This window comes from Zingiber officinale, chromosome 3B (assembly GCF_018446385.1).
Source record: "Zingiber officinale cultivar Zhangliang chromosome 3B, Zo_v1.1, whole genome shotgun sequence".
NCBI lineage: Eukaryota > Viridiplantae > Streptophyta > Magnoliopsida > Zingiberales > Zingiberaceae > Zingiber > Zingiber officinale.
The window spans coordinates 74,068,594-74,090,110 of record NC_055991.1 but is presented as its reverse complement, the minus strand read 5'-3'; the positions used below and the strand labels follow the sequence as shown (position 1 = coordinate 74,090,110).

The 21,517-nt window shown below is 37.7% G+C and overlaps 1 non-coding gene across 1 annotated transcript; it reads left to right on the top strand.

The window, feature by feature from the left end:
* The first annotated feature begins 20,225 nt into the window (after nt 1-20,225).
* LOC121968939 lies at nt 20,226-20,331 on the top strand. Its single transcript, XR_006108448.1, has one exon. It is a non-coding gene; the product is annotated as a small nucleolar RNA R71 (small nucleolar RNA).
* Nucleotides 20,332-21,517: the final 1,186 nt, after the last annotated feature.

Here is a 21,517-nt window from a genome sequence, read left to right as displayed (position 1 = left end):
TCATTGGCAAGGAAATTAAGGAAGTTTTAATTAAAACTTTCCTTATTTGCCAAGACTAAGGAATATAAAAGAGAGGGTAGAGGTGCCTCACCTCACAACAATATATGAAGTATTATTCCTCTCTTCCTTGGTGGTGGCTTGATGGAATAAATGAATGAGAACAAGTCGCGCAACAAGCTAGTGATATGGGTCATGCTCAATCCACTCCAGATATTAATGATGATCCATTATGCATCAATGGAGGACCAATTACAAGGGCTAGGGCTAAAAAGATGAAGGAAGCACTTAATGTGCTAATTGAAGATGTGAAGGCCAAAGCTACTATTGAAGAAGGTTTGACCAAGAGCAAGTCATCCGGCTTAGTCAACCTAATTCGAGCCTTAGATGAGCTAAATTAGTATTTAAGTTTCATATCTATGTAGTATGGATATGTTGGCTCAATTTGGACTCATTTTTACCTTTATTTGGGTTGTAATAATGCCATATGCTTAAAATGGCTAAGTAGTCTATATGGGCCTTTACTAAATGGGCTTTCTTTTGGCCTTTTAGGGTTTTTTGGTCACCTTATAGCTATAAATAAAGGGGGTGACGATCACACATATATCTTTGATATATTTTTCAATCTAAAACACGGTGAGGCTCTCTCTTGTTGGTTCTTCATTGAACTTGAACTTATCAAGGCATCTCCTTGTGGCGTTCGAAGACTTATCAACCTCAATCCTAAGGTTGTGGCGTCTTTCATCTTCTATACCAAGGTTCGTGCTTTTCTAAGCATTGGGTCGAGGTTTCTTTTCATCCATCTTATCGACTTAGACCTTCCTTCTTTCTGTTTTCAATTCGTTGTGGGTTCTTGAGATATCTCTCTCGTTGGGTTCACATCATTTGGTATCAGAGTCAAGTTTTTCTAAATCGATTTGGTTATCCTTTTCTCTTTGTGCTTAAAACTTTGTCAATTTGTTCAAAATTATCTGCTTATCATTATCATCTCAATCCTAGTGAGTTTTATTCGTCTTGGTGCTAGCAAATTATTTTCGGTAAAAAAAAAAAAGAGTTGACATTTAAAAAAAAAAATCGGCAAAAAAAAATTGAAAAAAAAAACGCCGAAATTCAAAAAAAAAAATCGAAAAAAAAAATAAAAAAAAGTTGAGTGTAGGGAATTGTTATTTCTATACTAGTACTTTCCAATTCTGCATTTCTTTTAAAATTTTGCCTATTATATTTACACTTTCCAATTCCGCATTTTTCTTAAATAATTTGCCTAGTATATTTGCACCTTCCAATTCCGCAATTTTTTTAAAGTTTTGCCTAATATACTTGCACTTTCCTATTCCGCATTTCCTTTAAAGTTTTGCCTAATATTCTTGCACTTTCCTATTCCGCATTTCTTTTAAAGTTTTGCCTAGATTCAATTCTAGCAAATTTCCTTTCTGAACTTAATTTAATTTTTCAATTCTGCAATTTGCATTCTTCTATCATTTCCTTTCTTTTATCCTATACCTTTGGGATTTTCAATCAGTCAACGATCATTTACAAGGAATTGCCACAATTCTAAGTTCCTTAAAGAGCTAACATTAGCGAGTTGAGTGATTGAGTGACAACAGATTGCATTAATGGCGACAAGTGGAGAAGAAGCAAGACCTAGAGAAACACTTGAACAACGTGCCTTGAGACAACACTTGGAACGCATGGAAATCAGATTCAATCAAATCCTCGACAGATTGGAGAGACAAGATGCTGTAATTACTGAATTGCAAAATAGCCAAGCTGGTAGAGTTCCCACACGAATTTCAAGGCAATATAACCGTGAAGACAACAACGATGATGATGATGGCATTTCTGAGGACATTGATGACAGAGTTTCTAATGGCAAATCTGGTGGCATCAGAATTGGTGGTAGAAGGGGAAGGATGACTGATTATGTTGATAGAAACTTGGGAAACATCAAATTGAAGATTCCTTCTTTTCAAGGTAAAAGTGATCCAGACGCATATTTGGAGTGGGAAAAAAAGTGGAATTAGTATTTGATTGTCACAACTACTCTGAAGAGAAGAAGGTAAAACTTGCTGCTGTCGAATTTATTGATTATGCTATTATTTGGTGGGATCAAGTTATTCTAAGCAGGAGAAAAAACAACGAGAGACCCGTTGGCACTTGGGAAGAGATGAAATCAATTATGAGGAAGAGGTTCATTCCATCACATTACTATCGAGATTTGTACCAACGGCTACAAAGTCTAACCCAAGGATCCAAGACCGTGGAGGAATACCACAAAGAGATGGAGATTGCCATGATTCGAGCCAATGTGGAGGAGGACCGAGAAGCAACCATGGCAAGATTTTTACAAGGTTTGAATTCAGAAATTGCAAATATAGTAGAGTTGCAACATTATGTGGAGCTTGAAGATATGGTGCATATGTCCATGAAAGTTGAAAGGCAACTCAAAAGGAAGGGTTCAATCAAACATGGTCAAAGTTCTAATTCATCCACTTGTAAATCTAGTTGGAACAAAAGAGATGATAAAGTTGCATCAAAGAGTAAGACCGAGTTTTTAAAGAATAAAGATGCTGATTCTCAATTGATTAAAGGTAAAGAACCTATCCAATCTTCAAGAAATAGAGATATTAAATGCTTTAAGTGTTTGGGAAGAGGACATATCGCTTCACAATGTCCAAACAAAAGAAGTATGCTTTTGAAAGAAAATGGTGATATTGAAACTGAGAGTGAATCTGAAGATGATAATGCCTTGCCACCATTGATGGAAAGTGATGTAGAAGAGTATGCCGTTGAAGGTGAAGCCCTTGTCACTAGGCGTGCTCTAAATGTGCAAGTGAAGGAAGAAGATGAAGAACAACGAGACAACATATTTCATACCCGTTGCCACATCAAAGACAAGGTATGTAGTATGATTATAGATGGAGGAAGTTGCACTAATGTTGCTAGTACTATCTTGGTTGAGAAATGATGCTTACCAACCACTAAACATCCTAGACCTTATAAACTACAATGGTTGAATGATTGCGGTGAGGTTAAGGTCACTAAGCAAGTATTGGTTTCATTATCCATTGGTAGGTATCATGATGATGTTCTTTGTGATGTAGTACCAATGCAAGCAAGTCATTTGCTTTTAGGTAGACCATGGCAATTTGATAGGAGGGTCATACACGATGGGTTCACAAATAAATATTCTTTTAAGATGCATGGTAAACTTGTAACTCTTGTACCATTAACTCCTAAGCAAGTATATGAAGATCAATTGAGGATAAAAAATGAGAGTGAAAAAAGAAAAGATTGTGAGAGGAAAAAAAATGGAAAAGAAAAGGAGTGTGAAAAAAGAAAAAGTGAGGATGAGAGGAGTGAAAAAAAATGATGAAAAAGAAACAAAAAATCTAGAGAGTAAAAAAGGGAGCTTTTATGCAAAAGAAAGAGAGGTTAAGAGAGTTTTTTATTCTCAACAGCCGATGATTATACTTTTGTATAAGGAGGCTTATTTCAACACTAACAATCTTAACCCTTCTTTGCCTAGTGTTGTTAAATCTCTTTTGCAGGAATTTGATGATGTCTTTCCTGAAGAAGTTCCTGATGGATTGCCACCACTTAGGGGAATAGAGCACCAAATTGACTTCATCCCAGGAGCAGCTATCCCTAATCGACCAGCCTATAGGAGCAATCCTATGGAGATGAAGGAGCTTCAAAAGCAAGTTGAAGAATTGATGAGAAAAGGGTACGTCCGAGAAAGTTTGAGTCCTTGTTTAGTTCCTGTTTTGCTTGTGCCTAAGAAGGATGGAACTTGGAGGATGTGCGTTGATTGTAGGGCTATCAACAAGATTACGGTAAAGTATCGTCATCCTATTCCTAGATTAGATGATATGCTAGATGAACTACATGGTTCTTGCATTTTCTCTAAAATTGATTTGAAGTCTGGCTATCATCAAATTCGCATGTGTGAGGGAGATGAATGGAAAACTGCTTTTAAGACTAGGTACGTTTTGTATGAATGGTTAGTCATGCCATTTGGCCTAACTAACGCACCTAGTACTTTCATGAGATTAATGAACCATATTTTACGTGCTTATATTGGGAACTTTGTTGTAGTATATTTTGATGACATCTTGATTTATAGTAAAAATTTAGATGAACGTCTTAATCGTTTACAAAAAGTTCTACTTGTTTTGAGAAATGAAAAATTGTATGCTAACCTTCAAAAATGTTCTTTTTGCACTAATCAGATAGAGTTTCTTGGTTATATTGTTAGTGCTAAGGGAATAGCGGTTGATGAAGAAAAGGTTAAGGCAATACGTGAATGGCCAACACCAAAAACGATAACTGAGGTATGTAGCTTTCATGGGTTGGCAAGTTTCTACAGAAGGTTTGTTAAAAATTTTAGTTCTATAGCTGCACCCCTTGACTGAAGTTGTTAAAAAGAATGTTGGGTTTCGTTGGGATAGTGAACAAGTTTCAGCTTTCAATTTACTTAAGGAGAAGCTAAGTTCAACACCATTACTTGCATTACCTAACTTTGCTAAAACTTTTGAAATTGAGTGTGAGGCATCAGGAATAGGTATTGGAGATGTGCTAATACAAGAAGGTCGACCCCTTGCTTATTTTAGTGAGAAACTCAGCGGAGCAGCTTTGAACTATCCAACTTATGACAAGGAGATGTATGCATTGGTGAGGGCTTTAGAGACTTGGCAGCATTACTTGTGGCCCAAAGAGTTTGTTATTCACACTGATCATGAATCGTTGAAGCATTTGAAGAGCCAAAGTAAGTTGAATAGATGTCATGCAAAATGGGTAGAATTCATTGAATCATTCCCTTATGTGATCAAGTATAAACAAGGTACGGAAAACATTGTTACTGATGCTTTGTCTCGAAGGTATACCTTGATCTCTACTTTAAACACTAAATTGTTAGGATTTGAATACATTCAAGATTTATATTCTAGTGTTTGAAGTTTGTGAACATACTGCATTTGGGAAGTTTTATAGACATGGGGGGTTTCTTTTTAGAGTGAATAGGTTGTGTGTGCCTAATTGTTCATTAAGGGAATTATTAATCCAAGAATCTCATGGTGGGGGACTAATGGGACATTTTGGAGTTAAAAAAACTCTAGAAGTGTTGGTAGAGCATTTCTTTTGGCCACAAATGAAACGGGATGTAGTTAAATTTTGTGAGAAGTGTATTACATGTAGGCAAGCGAAATCTAGATCTTTACCTCATGGACTGTATACACCTTTACCAATTCCTAGTGAACCTTGGGTTGATATTTCCATGGATTTTGTTTTAGGACTACCAAGGTCTAAATGAGGTATGGATTCTATTTTTGTGGTTGTGGACAGATTTTCTAAAATGGCTCATTTTATTCCTTGTAGGAAAACAGATGATGCTAACCATATTGCTGATCTATTTTTTAGGGAGATCGTGCGACTTCATGGAGTACCGAGGAGCATAGTTTCAGATCGTGATGCAAAGTTTCTAAGCTACTTTTGGAAGACATTGTGGGGAAAGTTAGGAACAAAGCTTTTGTTTTCCACAACTTGTCATCCACAAACAGATGTTCAAACTGAGGTAGTAAATCGAACTTTATCTACTTTGTTGAGAGCTATCATTCAAAAGAATTTAAAAGGTTGGGAAGATTGTTTACCACATGTTGAATTTGCTTATAATAGATCTATGCATTCTACTACTAATTTTTCTCCTTTTGAAGTGGTATATGGGTTCAAACCTTTAATTCCTTTAGATTTATCGCCTTTGCCTATCTCTGAGCGTGCCAGTTTAGATGGTACTAGAAAAGCTGAGTTTGTGAGGCAACTGCATGAGAAAGTTCGATTGCAAATTGAAAAGAGGACTGAACAATATGCTGCGCAAGCCAACAAGGGACGAAAGAAAGTGATCTTTGAACCCGGAGATTGGGTTTGGGTTCATATGAGGAAGGAAAGATTTCCAGCTAAACGTCGTACTAAGTTGCATCCACGAGGAGATGGTCCATTTCAAGTCATTGCTCGAATCAATGATAATGCATACAAGCTTGACTTACCAAGTGAGTATAATGTGAGTGCTACATTTAATGTTTCTGATCATTCTCCTTTTCATGTAGGTGATCAAGATTCGAGGACGAATCCTTTTGAGGAGAGGGGGAATGATGGAATAAATGAAAGAGAACAAGTTGCGCAACAAGCTAGTGATATGGGTCATGCTCAATCCACTCCAGATATTAATGATGATCCATTATGCATCAATGGAGGACCAATTACAAGGGCTAGAGCTAAAAAGATGAAGGAAGCACTTAATGTGCTAATTGAAGATGTGAAGGCCAAAACTACTATTGAAGAAGGTTTGACCAAGAGCAAGTCATCCGGCTTAGTCAACCTAATTCGAGCCTTAGATGAGCTAAATTAGTATTTAAGTTTCATATCTATGTAGTATGGATATGTTGGCTCAATTTGGACTCATTTTTACCTTTATTTGGGTTGTAATAATGCCATATGCTTAAAATGGCTAAGTAGTCTATATGGGCCTTTACTAAATGGGCTTTCTTTTGGCCTTTTAGGGTTTTTTGGTCACCTTATAGCTATAAATAAAGGGGGTGACGGCCACACATGTATCTTTGATATATTTTTCAATCTAAAACACGGTGAGGCTCTCTCTTGTTGGTTCTTCATTGAACTTGAACTTATCAAGGCATCTCCTTGTGGCGTTCGAAGACTTATCAACCTCAATCCCAAGGTTGTGGCGTCTTTCATCTTCTATACCAAGGTTCGTGCTTTTCTAAGCATTGGGTCGAGGTTTCTTTTCATCCATCTTATCGACTTAGACCTTCCTTCTTTCTGTTTTCAATTCGTTGTGGGTTCTTGAGATATCTCTCTCGTTGGGTTCACATCATGGCTGGTCCTCTCTTCCTCTTACTCTCCTATTCTTCTTCCTTGTGTGGCCGGCAGCATCTTCATCTCAAGGAGCTTGGTGGTGGCCGGATCTTGTTAGAGGAAGAAGGAGAGATAGGAGGCTTTGTTTCTTAGCTTCCCTTGGAGCTTGGTTGGTGGCCGAAAGTTCTTCATCTCTTGAAAATTATTGGTGGCCAAAACTTGTTTGGAGAAGAAGGAAGCTTGGGTGGATTCTCGTCTCGGTAGATCGTCGCCCACACGACGTCCGAGATAAGAAGAGGAATACGACAGAAGATCGTGAGGTCTATAAGCTATAAAAGGTATAATTAGTTATTAGTTTCCACATCATAACTAGTTTATTCTTTTGTTTAGATCTTGAAATACCAAACACAAGAGGCTAGTGATTCTAGGTTTCGGATTTTTTATTCGACTTTGTGTTTATTTTAGTTTTTCGATCTTGTGATTCGATTATTCTTAATGGTTAAACCTAGGGTTACTATAAGGAGATTAAATATTGAATTTCATTGAAAGACTTTGTCTAGGATGTAACGCCCACCCTTCTTTACCCAAGGGCGGCGCTACCATCTTATACTACTTACGTACATGCTTTAGTTATACTATAACAGCGGAAAATTTTAAATCATTTCTTAAATAAGCATGATATCACATATTCTGATTAGTTCGAATGTGCATATATTGATCATATAATTAAAAATATTAATTTGTCCGAATCGTTCTTGCCGAGCCACCACCACACACATCACTATCTGCTCCTCCTGCTGCTCCGTCGTTCCGAATATCCGTCCCCCATATCTGCGGTACAAGGAAAGTAAGCTATGAGCACTCATGGCTCAGTAAGTTCCTTTCCTACTCACTAAAACCGAATTCATATCATTGCATATCAATATCATGCGATGTATCATAAGCATACGACATACAAGGGTATCATATTCATATTCATATCATAATATCACATGACATTATATCAAATCATCAGATAATTCAAGCACATATGTAGGCAATGCATCATGAATTTGAAAACTTATACTTATAAGTACTTGAAATTAATATCATCATTAGAGGGGATCCCGGTTTGTACCACATACATAATGCGCGCGCTTCATAGGTAGGTCCAAGGTAGCAAGTCTTGAACCCTACCATGCATACATACTAGGCCCGAGTCTTACTCCATCGACCTAGGGCATTCAGAGGCCCATTACTGACGAGGCCCGAGTCTTACTCCATCGACCTAGGGCACTCAGAGGCCCATTACTGACGAGGCCTGAGTCTTACTCCATCGACCCCGGGGCGTTTACGGAGCCCACCCTTGGTACAAACCATACAAAAATAACTTATCATGCATAACTATCATATCATGTCCCTAACAATCTTTCATGCATTCCCTTTTTCATTTCTTTTCATTATGTATAGCATTTCCTATGCTATAACATATCATGGCATATTACATAATATAATTTCATTTCTTCTCATTATGTATAGCATTTCCTATGCTATAACATATCATGGCATATTACATAACATAATTTCATTTCTTCTCATTATGTATAGCATTTCCTATGCTATAACATATCATGGCATGTTACGTAACATAATTTCATTTCTTCTCATTATGTATAGCATTTCCTATGCTATAACATATCATGGCATGTTACGTAACATAATTTCATTTTTTCTCATTATGTATAGCATTTCCTAGGTTTCTTTCCCTTTTTCTTTTATTTTCCTTCATGGCCGAAACCTACCAGTCCTTAAGCTAGGTTTCTTAAGTGGCCTAAAGCATGGAAAGCCTAAGTAAATATCATGGTAAAAGTTACTAAGAACATCATACACAAAATTGGATCATAAACAAGCTAGGACTCTTGTGATCTTACATGTCTTAAATTTGTTTCTAGCTTTAAAAATCCTCATAAAAAAAATCTGAAAATACATAAGAAGCCTTGTACCACAGGTGAGGGGAAGCTTACCTTCTTTGCTTAAGTTTCCTAGAGTTGAGAACTTGCTTGTGGACCTTTATTCCTTGCTTGCTTTGCTCGGCACCAATGGAGGAAGAAGAGGAGGCTTCTTCCTCTTGTGTTGCTCGGCAACAAAAAGAAAGAAAGAAAAGAGGGAGTGTCTCGGCACCTCTAGGAGAAGAGGAGGAGAGTGAGTTGAGGATGAAGCCACCCCTCCATGCCTATTTATACTAAAATGAGGGGAGGAAAACTTGACTTGATTCATCCTCCTTATTTATTTCTCCTCTTTAATGATAAGAATATTCTAGAGAAATGCTTCTTGAGTTCTCTCTTTTCTTTCCTTTAATTAAAATTCCTATCTCTCCTCTTACAATATCCTCTCCTATCACACTTGGTTAACATATGCATGCATCCACAAGAGAACCAAGGATCAAAACTTGGTTATGTATATTTTTACTTCTTTTTACTTCCTTTTCCTTTTAAGTAAAAAGAATCCTTTCTTATTCTTAACTACTTAGTCCTTTCTCTCCTTATCAATAATTCTCCTATCCCCTTTGATATCCTATACATGTTCCTTACAAGAGGTCCAAGGTTCAATCCTATTTCTCTTCTAACATATTATTGATATTCTTTTGTACATAATAATTCATATATCACCATATTATGCATTATGCATAAATATTTCATACACATATATATTATCTCATATTCCTTCCTTTTGTTTACATTAATTCCATGTATTATAAATATAGATGATTTATATTCTCAACTTTATTTTCTTTCATAAAGTTTTAATCATCTAAATCCTTCCCATCTTAATATTCAACTTAGAATATTTACACCTTCTTTTCACTACCTTCAAACTCTCATTATTCTTACTTTCTTATCTAGGCTTTCTAGGGGTGTTACATAGGAAGTGGTAGATGCTACCATAACCAAGAAGGTCTAGTGTCTCGCCATGTTTAACTTGGAAGTTGATCTCTGAAATAAATATTTAATCAAATTTGTAACATAGGTGGATTTGGATTAATAATGTTAAGCATCGTTTGCGATCCAAGTCTAAACTTCTAAGAACAGATAAATTGAATTTGAAATCAATAATGTTAAGTTCTGTTGCGATTCCAAATTTAATTTCTAAAGAACACAATAGGTTGTTAGGAAAGGTTCAGGACTTGTACAAAATTTTTGTACAGGGGAACCGGTACGATATTCCGAGTAGCAACCAACAATAAGAAGCATCAAGATGATGCATTAGATGTATCATGCCTTATGTTCACTACCATGAACTCTGAGCTTCAGAAGCAACATGAGAACATGGATGCTTATGATATGGTTGAATATCTTAGACAACTATATCAAGGACAAGTAAGGCATGAGAGATTTGAGATCTCTAAGGCACTTTTTCAATGCAAAATGCAAGAAGGCAGTCCTGTAGGACCATATGTACTCAAAATTATTGGGTATGTAGAAAACCTACAACAATTGGGATTTCCATTAGGCTAAAAAATTAACCATTGACCTTATTTTGCAATCGTTGTCTGAGAGCTACAGTCAAATTGTTATGAACTATAACATGAATGAAATTGACAAACCATTGCCTGAGATATTGAGCATGTTGAGAACTATTGAACTCAACCTTAAGGAGGCTAAGCCTAGTACCATTTTGATGGTGCAAAAGGACAAAGGAAAATGGAATCCCAATGGTGAGGGTAAGACCCAAGCCAAAGGCAAGGGTAAGGCTCATGCATTGAAACCCAAAGGTGTGGTTGCTAAGGAAGGAACCTGCTTCCACTATGGTGAGACCAAACACTGGAAGAGAAACTGCAAGTTGTACTTAGAGGAACTGAAAAGGAAGAGAAGTGTGACTTCTGCCTCAGGTATATATGTTATAGAAGTCAATCTATCTATTTCTTCTTCATGGGTATTAGATATCAGATGTGCATCTCACATTTGTACTAATGTGCAGGGGCTGAGAAATAGTAGAGCATTGACAATGGGTGAAGTGAACCTACGAGTAGGCAATGGTGCAAGAGTTGTTGCTGTCGCTGTAGGAACATATTCCTTATCTTTGTCCACTGGGCTTGTTTTAGAACTAGAAGAGTGTTGTTATGTGTCTTCTTTAACCAAGAACATTATCTCTATTTCTTATTTAGATAAGAAGGGTTTTTTTATTTGTAATAAAGGACAAATGTTATTCTGCTTATTTGAATGATATGTTCTACTGTAATTCACCTCTAATAAATGGACTCTATGTTCTAGATTTTGAAAACCCAATCTATAACATAAATATCGAACGGTTCAAGTCTAATGATTTGAACCAAACATATCTCTGGCATTGTTGCTTGGGTAACATAAATGGGAGTCACATATCCCAACTCCATAAGGATAAACTTTTTGACTCATTTGATTTTGAATCATATGAGGCATGCAAATCTTATCTTCAAAGCAAGATGACTAAAACTCAATTTAGTGGACACAACGAAAGAGCTAATGATCTGTTAGGACTCATACATACTAATGTATGCTGCCCTTTCAGAATAGTAGCTAGAGAAGATTATCATTACTTCATTACTTTCACTGATGATTTCAATAGGTACGGCGGCTATGTGTATCTGATGAGACACAAGTCAGAATCCTTTAAAAAGTTCAAAGAATTTAAGAATGAAGTACAAAACCAACTTGGTAAGAGTATTAATATACTTCGATCAGATCAAGGTGGGGAATACCTTAACTAAGAGTTTCATGACCATCTCGTTGAGTGTGAGATCATATCTCAACTCACTCCACCTGGAACACCATAATGGAATGGTGTATCAAAAAGGAGAAATCATATTTTATTAGATATGGTATGATCGATGATGAGTTAAACAGATCTTCCTACTTCCTTCTGGGGTTGTTACGTCACAGCAAGTGTACAGTTACATCGTCAGTAATAAAAGAATATCAAATCCACAGGGACTGGTCATAAACACTAAAGATGTCTCAAAAGAGAATTAGTTAAACAATCGTGAAGAGATTATATGTCTTAAGAAACAACTAAAGATTAGAAGTCAAAGTTAAATGTAGAAACTTAGTTTTGTGAAGGTTCTAGGAGATTTAGTTTCTTAATGATACTCATTAATGTAAAGCGATCTACAAATCCTATCCTCAATTGAAATGTGTTTGCAAGAAGTCACCGGTTATTTCCTGCAGAAAACACCGATCAAGGACTCATATCTAAACCTTAAGCAATCAAATAGTTATGATCCCTATGAAGACCGTTTAATGGGGCAGTCCTGTCACGGCGTCCCACAGTCATACAACATAGAAATATCATCACTAATCAATCCACAATAAGATATAAAATTCAGCATATCAATCCGTCCTACTTCTTTGTAGATCCCTGCTTCATCCCCTCAAAGTAATCCCATAAATGTCCGTTTAATGGGGCAGTCCTGTCACAACGCCACGCGGCAATACAATCTAGAGAATTCTTCTAAAAGATTCCACAAGAAATACAAACAACCAATCAAGAATGGTATTAGGGCACAAAACACAACAAGCCATATAAGATTGATTGATACAAAACATAACAACATCCTTGAATCAAGAAGATGGCAAATCCATGAATCTTACATCAATTTACATCACCAATACTCCCTTTATCCTAGAACAAAGGAATCTACTCCATAGAAAATAGGAAAAGAACCGAAGACGAGAGGATTGAAGACATTCTGATCCAAATCAAAGAAAATAGAAAGGAACGCTTATCTCAATATGACGAGTGATCTCCGGAACCAATCCACCGCCCTTAGAGTTGAATCTTGGACGGAAAATGCCTCCTAATAGGTGGAAATCGCGCCCAAGAACTGATCTCCCCAAAGGGAGAGCCTCTCCCTTTCAAAGAGGGGGAATTTGGGCGTCACACGACCCAGGACACGGTCGTGTAAGATTCACACGGCCAGGGTGCTCCTCCTCTCGACCAAGGTCACACGACCGTGTGACCCTCACACGGCCATGCCATGTTCTGCTTCTACCTGCTTACACGGTCGTGCAAATCCATACGGCCTAGCCAATTTTTGTCTTTGGAAGTGTTGCACGGCCGTGTGGCATACACGGTCATGCCATTTTTTGGCTCTGGAAAGGCTACACGACCATGTGGCACACATGGTCGTGTACTGGCTGGCTTAAAAAGTTGGCACGGTTGTGTAAGCTTCACACGGCCAAGACACTCTTCCTTACTATTGATGCTACACAGCCCTATCATCACCACATGGCCGGGGCCATTCCCCTTTGCAAGATTGTGTGGCACACATTGCCAAAGTCGTTTTCCTCCGTTTGATCATAGAATTGGCTATGAAGATCAATTCTTCTCCAAATTCGACTCCTGAAAGCATAAAACACAAGGAGCAGATCTCTGAACAAAGAAAAATATTTATGCCAAAAGTAAAGTAAGGAGCATGAAAGTGCATAGCTAAAGCATGTATAAAATATAAGAATGTGCGTCAAAACATGCTAAACAAGTGTATAAAATCTACGTACATCACACCCCCAGACTTAAACTTTTGCTTGTCCTCAAGCAAAATGACGCAATCAAGATTCATGTATTCAATAATGCATCATAATCCTTAGTGCACTTTCCTAACTCTATCAAAAAGTTTCATTAATAAGCATGATCATAGAAATAAACCAAGTATGGCTTAAGCATAAGTCTCTTGTGCACGGTGCAAATAAGTAACTCAAAACCCTTCAAGTTTCAATCTTTGTCCTAGTCAAGTCATCATCCAATTGAGTTCCTAATATTTCTGGTGATAGGTACTTACCTGCCACACACTTGGTTCATATTTCTCAATCAATCCAGGGTCTCAAAGGCGTACTCGATATCAGGAGAACCATAGAAGTCATTTCCCCAGTAACCTAACTCGGTCTCAAAGGGGTGACTTACTAGTTTCCACTCACGACAACTATTTTTTATATCCCTTTTTTTTCTCAACAATATTTTTTCTTTTTTTTTTCCATCGCCGTGCACCTTTTTTACACTAAGTGATTGCATTGTGCCACACTTAAACACATAAGTTCATAGGTACAAAAGTTGGGATATTTTGATTTTTCCAAATGGGCTTTCAAGATTCGAGTCTCATCCAGTAACCAAAATGAAGTTTGAGAAATCACCATGGAAACCAAGTACTAAACAAATAGGATGAATCATGACTATTTCAATGATATCAACTATTCAAGCTCAAGTAAAGTGAAGTGAAAGTAAGATCCTTAAGGTTAAGCCAAAACTCAAACTTATTTCTATATGATACTTAGCTTACATCATGCTACTCAAGATAGAGAAAAGAGATACACTAAACTTACTAGCATCATTTACAATATCAAGAATCAAGATAAAGAACGTGCTAACAATTTTACTTTTGAACAAGTAAGCATAAAAGTAAGGATTGATGTTTCTTCAATAGGGATGCCACAAAACTTTTCGAAAGACAGTCAAATGGCTATCAAAAACAATCCAAACAAAGCAAAATAAATGCAAAACTATAAACTGAAAGTGCAGAAAACTGAAAAAAAAAAAACAAAAATTTTCAGGTTACAAACCCCGCCACTTAAACTTTTCATTGTCCCGATGAAATCAAAATGGTGGTGGAGGTGGACGAGGGAAAGGAGGTCTACGTGGACGTCCAATAGGAAAGTTAGAAAAACCTGGAGTCTCACTCAGGATCCTATGATACTCATGTGACTATTAGTATGACTATCAGTTCTTGGACCTGAAATCACCATGGTTCCCTACATAAGGAGTTGTATACTTTGGCTTCGTCAAACGTCACCCGTAACTGAATTGACTATAAAGGAGATTATTGGGTATGTAACAAATTATGCGGAGGGATGTGAGTGATGTAGATGGGATCTATCCCTCCTATATGACGGGAGAGACATCATGATTCTTGATAGAGTGAGACCACTAAGTGCATGGTCATGCCCAAATGAGTCAATATGAGATATTGAGCTCATTTGATTAGAGTCAGTCTACTTGGAGTTCAAGATATAGATTGATTAGAGGATGACACGGTCTATGCCTCATTTGATCAATCTAGATGTCAAGGATAGATGGACATTGTCACATATTGTGAGAGTCACAATTAGTAGTCACAAAGGTGATGTTGGATCTCAATATTCTTGTAACTTAGGTATTAATGATGTATTGCTAGATACCGCCCATTACTTATGCTTCTAAATGGGTTTAAGAGCATTGCCAACGTTACAAGAACCTATAGGGTCACATGCAAAGGGCAATTAGATGGAGAATAGTTTCATATGATGGACCAAGAGGATTAGGTTCATGTGATAAACCAAATTGGATTAAGAGTAATCCAAATTAGACTAATTGAGTTGGACTCAATTTGATTCATGTGTTGAATGAGTCTAATTTAGATTATGATGTAACGACCCGGCCCTTTGGCCTCTTGGGCGGCCCTTGTGGCGGCCCTTATGTCGTCGGCCCATTTGGCGACCTCTCATGTCGTCGACCGACGACCCTTGGCCGTGCCGTTACTCACTAGGTCTTCCCACCCCTGGCCAGTGGATTTTTGCCTCCCCCAGGATTCGAACTCTAAACCTCCAGGCTTAAGTATTAGAGTTTATGAATCCTGGTAACCAAGTAATAAAAAGGTGCCTTTTTATTGTAACGACCCGGCCCTTTGGCCTCTTGGGCGGCCCATTTGGCAACCTCTCATGTCGTCGACCGACGACCCTTGGCCGTGCCGTTACTCACTAGGACTTTCCACCCCTGGCCAGTGGATTTTTGCCTGATCTCACTTGGTTACCAGGATTCATAAACTCTAGTACTTAAGCTTGGAGGTTTAGAGTTCGAATCCTGGGGGAAAAGGGTCGTCGGTCGACGACATGAGAGGTTGCCAAATGGGCCGACGACATAAGGGCCGCCAGTTGGGCCGCCGCAAGGGCCGCCCAAGAGGCCAAAGGGCCGGGTCGTTACATATGACTCATTGAATCAATTAAATTCAATGAATAGAGATTCATTAAATCAAATTGACTTGAATTAATGGTTAGATTTTTTCAACCATGGTAGATAAATGAGTCAAGTTTGACTTGACTTGAGAGAGAAGATGAAGGGTCAAGTTTGACTTGATCAAATGCCACTTCATTGTGACATGGCATGGGGGTCGGCCAATGATGATGGTCCACATCATCAAGGCTACATCAAGTGTGTGCCACCTCATGAGGGAGACCAAGAGTCATGACTCTTGGTATTACATGGAGGTTTAAAAGCATCTAAAAGTGGTCGGCCACTTAATTGTGTGTATTAAGCATTTTTGTGTGCTAATTATCTCTTCTCTACTCTCCCTCTCCTCCTCCATTGCTGAGCCACCCAAGAGTGCTAACACACTCTAAGTGGTTCTTCTCCACCTTTTGTCCGTGTGGATACTTGTAGAGGAGTGTTCACTTGACACTCTACGAGATCCGGCAACTTTTGAACGAGCGGGATAAGCGAAGGGCTTCGCTACAAAGGTATACTCTCTTTTCATGTAGATCTAAGGTAGATCTAGTGTAGAAACATGTACATGATTTAATTTAAATATAGCTTCGGGATTTCCGCAACGCAAAAAGCAGTTTTTGCGGCCCGAAATGCTAACAGGAACATTCTCAGGATCTCTTTCAGTCCCAATTAGCAGGGTTGCGGATAGAGGTGCGCTCGGGATAAGGAAGAGGTAATGGAAAATCATTCTTCCTAGAAAAAGCAAAATCATTCTCATCCCAACAAATCATTTTCGTAGCAAGACATGCATTAATATCAATCATGTCATTGCCATGAATGACCTCCAACCCATCTAGATCAAGATTCAAACTTATAGCTATTTGAGTAATCAAATCACCAAAAATAATCTAATCGATCTCGAGGATACTTTCCGGCTCTCACCAAGGTTTACAAAAAATGAAAACCGGAATCAAAGTCAACCTTATGTAACATAGCCCACAGAGCATAAAGTTCTACTTTCTTTATAACTCCATCACTTTCCCCTCTACCAAAAATAGTTTTACTCATGACATAATGTAAATATCTAAAAATGAGGTTTTGCATATGAGAAGCTTTAGCTCTAGAGGGCTCATAGGGTTGATCTAATCCAATAACTAAATTCCAAAAATGATTCCAATTAAATCTCGAGTCGAACCTACGAGAGTTACCGGTAGACAATCCCAAGCAATTATTGAAATCACTAAATGTCTACTGAAACTCTTGATTCATTAGTCTAAAAGTAATCTTGCCAACAAAATCATCTTCATTAGCAAAGTGAACATCTAGTGAACTCAAAAATTCTAGTATAATTCGAGGATATGTAGGTAGATGTGTGTACATGATATCATTCCAATCAAGAGACCCAATCATCCAATCTATATCATCTCTCATTCCTAACATGTCTAAAACAGTTGGATCCATATAACGTGTACACATAATCTTTCTATTGACAAGAATTTCAAATCTAGACTTATGATCTTCATTTCTAAAAATAATATTGAATTCATTGTCGTTTCCTTCGTCGTGTGCTATCCTCTTTCCCTTTCCCTTTGTAGGTTGCTTTACTTTTTCTTTAGTTGGCTCCCTTCCTTCGCTTGATCCACCACTTCCTTTGCGAAGTTTCTTCAAAATATTGGACATGTTGTCAAGCTTGAGTAAGGAAAGGTGCTATTTTGTTCGAGAAGTAAGTTCTTGTGAGAATAGATCTTGAAAGACAAGATCTTTGGGACTAGGAGTTGTAGATCTTGAAGATAGGAGAGGAGAGAAGCTGTGTTAAGATCTAGATCTTGAGAAGTTTGAAAAGAGAAATGTGTTTAAGATCTAGGTAGGTCTGAGAGGATTAGAGGAGAAGTTGAAGGAAATGGGGGTGTATGGCCAACATGGCCTAGGTATGGTTGTGTCTTCAAGACACGGCTAAGGCAGATCACTCCACATGGGTCGTGTAGATCTACACAGCCCTAACCTTCTCTTTCTTGGGTTAGTCCACATGGTCGTGCCAATTTGCACGGCCACAATCATCTTCTTCACGGTCTAGTTCACACGGTCGTGCGTGGGACACGGCCTCATCCTTCTCCTTCTCAGGTGACTTTGCACGACCGTGCTGGATAACACAGGTAGTGCAGATTTCTTCTTTGGATTTTTACACGGTCATGTGTGGGACACGGCTAAGCACGTCTCTTCTTCTAGAATCATCACACGGCCAAGCAATTTTTCCTCTCGAGAGCCCTTACACGGCCGTGTCTTATTAACACAGCCCATGCATCCTCCTTCTCTGCAAGTCATACACGGTCGTGTATAACACACGGCTGAGCTCTGTTTTGCCCTGTATTAGATGATCTTGCTCCTTCCCGACTTCTCCAACGCTTCCATGCCCATGAAGTAGTCATGGCCAGCTCATGGAAGCAAAATTACAACCTGAAAACAAATGTAACATAAATTTAAAAGTACTACTAGTGAAATGAAAAACTAAAACTAAAAAATACTAAAAGAACCCTTGGGTTGCCTCCCAAGAAGCGCTTGTTTAAGGTCTTTAGCTCGACCGATCTCCTTGATCCTTTTATCTTTTTCTTGCTCTAGGAGGGTAGATGTATTTTTCATTTTTATTGTGAGGCCTCCCAATATCTCTTGCCGGATCATGTTCCTCATCCGGTGGCCTCCCATAAGGATGGAAATTCCAATCCTCAAGCTGATAAGCGTCCGCCTCGCTGCAAAGACTTAATAGAAAAAGAAGAGACATGGTTAGAAGAGTTAGACAAATCATACTCCAACCTTTCCTTATCGATTACCAAAGAAAATTTATGATTTTTAACATCAATTATTGCTCCAGCTGTTGCGAGGAAAGGTCTTCCCAATATGATCGGAATCTTCGGGTCCTCTACCATGTCCAATACTACAAAATATGTGGGAATTATATTCCCACCAACCTCTACCGGCACATCCTCAATAATTCCCATTGGATACCTGCACGAATGATCAGCTAATTGTAGTGTCATGGTAGTAAGTTTTATGTTTTTGAGACCCAATTTGTTACAGATTGAATATGGAATGAGGCTAATACTTGCCCCCAAATTACAAAAAGCTTTTTCAATGAACTCAGATCCTATATTGCAGGGGATGTAAAAGCTTCCTGAATCTTTAAGCTTTAGGGAAATGTTCTTCTCAAATAAAGCGCTGCATTCCTCGGTAAGTGCTATGGTCTCAATGTCTCCCCTTCTTCTTTTGTTTGACATGATGTCCTTAAAAAATTTGACAAATTTTGGCATTTGTAGAATTGCATCAATTAAAGGAACTTCAATACAAATTTCTTTAACTTTTTCCAAAAATCTGCCAAATTCTTCATCTTTTTCAACATCACTAATCTCTGAGGAAAAGAGACTACTTGATTCTGTGGGTTTAGTGGAAGAGTCTCTTCAACCTTATTGGTACTCCCCTCCTCTTCTTGAATTTGAAATGGTTTAGATGTAGGAGGAGAGAGATCTTTTTCAATTTTCATCCCTTTTGGAGCAGTCACTTAAGGATTACCCAAGGTTCGTCCGCTCCTAAGCTTGATTCGATTGCAATGCTCTATTGGATTGACATTAGGTCTTCTTGGATATTGTCCGGGTGCTCTTGAAGAGGATGAGACTAGCTGGGCAATTTGGCTATCTTGAATCTTTTGATGATTTTCAGAATTATCCATTCTCTGAGTTAGCTTCAAAATATCTTGCTTCATTTCATTTTGATTGAAGATAATTTCCTCAAGCATCTTCTCTGTTTTAGAAAACTGATAGCTTTGAGAAGATTGTTGTTGTTGCTGAAAATTTTGTTGCCTCGATTGGAAATTTTGTTTTGTCCCCATGGATGGTCCATGTTCTTGATTGTTTCTATAAGAAAAATTAGGATGATTCTTCCACCCAGGGTTGTATGTGTTGGAATATGAATTGTTCTGTCATTGATTAAAACTCATGATAGCGTCACATTGCTCTAATTGATTTATTTATGCAGAAATAGCTCCCAACAGCATACTATGGCATACTATGGCAGAACTTCCACATGTTTCACAACAGCATACTATGGCATTCACTGTATTAATGCTAGTCCCCATATTTTCTAGTTTCTTTGTAAGAGCATCCAGCTTTGCAGTTATTAAGGTAACTGCATCTACATCAAATTTTCCTGATGCTTTTATAGGGTTTCTAAATGACTATCCCCCACTTCTCTTTATTGTCCATTGATGATGGTTTTGTGCTACACTTTCAATGATTTCTTCGGCCTAATCTAGACTCTTATTCATAAGTGTCCCTCCAACAGCTGAATCTAGAGACACTTTAGTATGATAGTTTATGTCGTTATAAAATGTGTGCAACACTAACCATTTCTCTAACCCATGGTGTGGGCATTGTCTGAGCATATTATTGTATCTATCCCATGCTTCAAATAAAGATTCTGAATCGGATTGTCCGAAGTTTGCAATAAGATTTTTCATATGAGTTGTCTTGCTAGGAGGATAGAACTTATCTAAGAATTGCTGCTCACATTGTTCCCAAGTGGTAATGCCATTTGGAGGTAAGGAATTCAACCATTATTTAACTCTATCTCTTAAAGAAAACCCAAACAATAATAATCTAACTGCTTCTGAAGGAACGCCGTTCATTTTCATGGTACCACAAATTTCAAAGAAGACTTCCAAATGTTGATTAGGATCTTCATGCAGTCCACCTCCAAACTAATTTTGCTGTACCATATTGATTATTGCAGGCTTGATCTCAAAGTTATTTGCTTCAACAGAGGGTCTAGTAATTCTTAAGTGAAACCCTCTAGCATAAGGTGCTGCATAATCCTTAAGTGGTCTATTCGCCATATTTGATTGTTCTTGTTCTTCTTGATGTCCTTGCAAGATTCTCCTTCTATGGAATGTCCTATCAATCTTGGGATCAAGAGGAAGTAGATCTCCTGCAAAGTTAGATCTTCGCATACAAGAACAAGATTAAAGAATTTGATTCAAACAAAAGAAAATAATAGAAAGAATTTAGTTTACAAAAAGAATTAAAGATCAATGAATCCAATGAATGAATGAAATGATAAAGAAAAAAAATAGATGCAATGAAAGAATGTAATGAAAGAATGCAAAACAAAATTAGAAAACTAGTTACAAGTTAGATGTAAGACAAGAAAAGAAAAGTTTAGTCTAACTCAAATGATAATCTCTAATGTTATAGACAAAGTCTCCGGCAACGGTGCCAGAAACTTGTTACGTCACCACAAGTGTATGGTTACGTCGTTAGTAATAAAAGAATATCAAATCCACAGAGACTGGTTATAAGCACTAAAGATGTCTCAAAAGCAAATTAGCTAAACAATCGTGAAGAGATTATATGTCTTAAGAAACCACTAAAGATTAGAAGTCAAAGTTAAATGTAGAAACTTAGGGTGCGTTTGGTACGCGCATTTTCATTTTCAATTTTTGAAAAATGCGCGTTTTCTGAAAAATGGTGTTTGGTTTGCGTTTTTCGTGTCTGTTTTCTAAAACAATAGATAGCGTTTTCTAGAAAAACAAAGAATGACAAAAAGTCATTTTCTATTTTCTAGAATACACACATTTTTCAGAAAATGAAAATGAAAATGAAAAACGCGCGTACCAAACACACCCTTAGTTTTGTGAAAGTTCTAGGAG